Raw genomic sequence first — 2955 nt, 5'->3', positions numbered from 1 at the left:
CAACAGTTTTTACGTTAAGAGAATGTTTTGATATTGACATAGATATGACAGTTCTCTCAGGTGAATCCAAGCTTTGAAAAACATCTGGTAATATTTAACCTGGTGCGTTATTAGAGATAGACTCATCCATAATCAGATCGCTACAAACACAACTTATAAGGTTTTTAATGTGTTTGCCTGCTCTGATACCAATTGAAAAAATGGGGGTCTAACAACCACACCCAATATTTCGCTTAGCAATCTGTATCGACAAACTCCAATATACTTTTAAGAGAATCAACTAGACAGTCAGACTCAATCTTGATAAAAAGTATATCAAGGAGTTATATCTCAATTTCTCGATTCAATACTTACTCAAGCAAATAGAAACTTGCGAGTCTAATTGAACACAAGAGAAATTAACTTGAACGGCACCAAAGACCAATGTTCAATTATCAATCAATTTCAATCAACAACCAAAGGTTGGTTTTACCAATTGATCGATTCAGCGTACAACCTGTGATATTTCAATTATATAACAAAATATAATGCGGAAAAGAAATAACACAGACAACAGAAGTTTTGTTAACGAGGAAACCGCAAATGCAGAAAAACCTCGGGACCTAGTCCAGATTATACACACACTATATTAAGCCGCTACATACACTAGCCTACTACAAACTAACTTCGGACTGGACTGTACTTGAACCCCAATCAATCTCACACTGATCCAAGGTACAGTTGCGCTCCTTACTCTCTGATCCCAGCAGGATACTACGCACTTGATTCCCTTAGTTGATCTCACCCACAACCAAGAGTTGCTACGACCCAAAGTCGAAGACTTTAATAAACAAATCTGTATCACACAGAAAAGTCTACAGGAATAGATAAATCTGTCTACCACAGAAATACCTACGAGTTTTGTTTCGTCTTTCGATAAATCAAGGTGAAAAGGAACCAATCAATAACCCGCATTTATATTCCCGAAGAACCTCCTAGAATTATCAATCACCTCACAATAATCTTAATCGACTAGAGAAACAAGATATTGCGGAATCACAAATGATGAGACAAAGATGTTTGTGACTACTTTTCTATTTTGCCTATCGGAGAATTTAATCTCAAGACAATCTTACAATTGTACTCAAATACGATAGAAACAACAAGATCAGATCATGCAACTAGAAAGAAAATAGTTGGGTCTGGCTTCACAATCCCAATGAAGTCCTCAAGTCGTTAGCCTACAGGGTCTCTATAGAAGCCTAAGGTTAAAGGAGAATAGACTCTAGCTTATACAACTAGTATCACACAGAAGGTGTGGGGATTAGGTTTCCGAGTTACTAGAGTTCTCCTTTATATAGTCTTCAAATCAGGGTTTGCAATCAATGCTACCTTGGTAACAAAGCATTCAATATTCACCGTTAGACGAAAACCTGATTAGATTCAAGCTAATATATTTCAACCGTTAGATCGAATCTTAGCTTGTTATACACACATGAAATCTAACTTCATTTAGGTTTGAGTAACCGTACCTAAACGTGTACAAGTCGTTGGCTCAACGGTAGTTAACGATAGGTTAGCCATATGAGCACTTTCATATCAACATTATTCTTCTTTACCGCAACTAGTACAAATGACTCAAATGAAATAGCTAGATAGTTGTTCAATTGCTTAGATCTCATATAAGTATACAAGACACAATCGAAACACAAATAGTTTTGATTCACTCGCATCGATTCATGAACATTACAACCACGGTTTGCAAAGATTACATTCCTTAAAATATAAATGTCTTAGTTCACGAATTAAACTGTTTTTAGAAAATAACCTACTTAAGTACGCATACTGGTATGCGGACTTAAGTACCCGGATTAGGTTTGTTTTCAGTTCACAAACTCTAGCAGAAATTCAATGGATGTGAACTTCCGACAGTATGCGTACTGGTATGCGGACTTTAGTTCCGGTGATCCTGAGCAGCAAAGTACGCATACTCTGGTTCAAGGATATTGGACTTACACACATATGAGTTGTCTCACAATGTTTATATCCAACCATGATTATGTATTCTAAACTCTCACTTCAATCATTGAAACATTCTTAGAGAATGTTATATAGTTTTTGTTCACAAACTATTTTTCGTCAAAGCGATTTTCAAGTGATTGAAACAAATATGACTTTCGTCACTAGTAAAGATGAACTTGGCCAAAGCGAAATAGTACATGTGTATAATCATAGTCTATATAGCAATACGACGTTTGTCTCAAGATAGGAGATAAAGTAGACTTTTGAGTGATAGATAAGTTCAAGTCTCCACATACCTTTCTGTCGATGGAGTTCCACCGGTTCCTTGAGTAGTTCTTCGTCTTTGCATGATGTACACCATGGAGTCTAGAGCTCAACTACAGTTTCTATCCTAGTCTGAGACTTAGATATTAGTAGACTAGAAATCAAGACTTATAGTTTTGGCAATTAAACTTAACAAACATGCTTGAGATAGCAACGCTTGCGAGTTCGACCGAGCAGTGCTCTAACAAAATTCATGTTTCATGTGATTTGTTAATGTCGAAAGAAATCCTTCTTTTATTGTGAAAGTAAGGTCGCTCTTGTTGTTCTTTCGAGAATGGCATTTTATCGGGGGAGTTCTTAGTTGAACTTGTGATTAATTGCCAAATCTTTGTGGGGAGTGCGACTGTGGAATATTATAGTAGTTTTCTTGTAACTTTATAAACTCCTTGATGAATACACAAGTTTCGGCTATGTGAAATCATCGAAACAAAGTTGATATGTTCTCTTTTGGTCATGAAGTATCTCTATGGAAATTTCATTAGGACCCCACTAGTTTTCGTACCTTTTCCAATTTATATTGACAAAAAGGGGGGAAAATAATGTGTAGTTCACACTACAAATACATATGGTTTACGGATCATTATGTAAGGGGGAGTGGTTTTCATGTGAGATGAAATATTGACTAAGGGG

The sequence above is a fragment of the Papaver somniferum genome, chromosome 7 (assembly GCF_003573695.1).
Source record: "Papaver somniferum cultivar HN1 chromosome 7, ASM357369v1, whole genome shotgun sequence".
Lineage (NCBI taxonomy): Eukaryota > Viridiplantae > Streptophyta > Magnoliopsida > Ranunculales > Papaveraceae > Papaver > Papaver somniferum.
The sequence above is the reverse complement of the archived record's forward strand: the minus strand, read 5'-3'. Positions refer to the sequence as shown.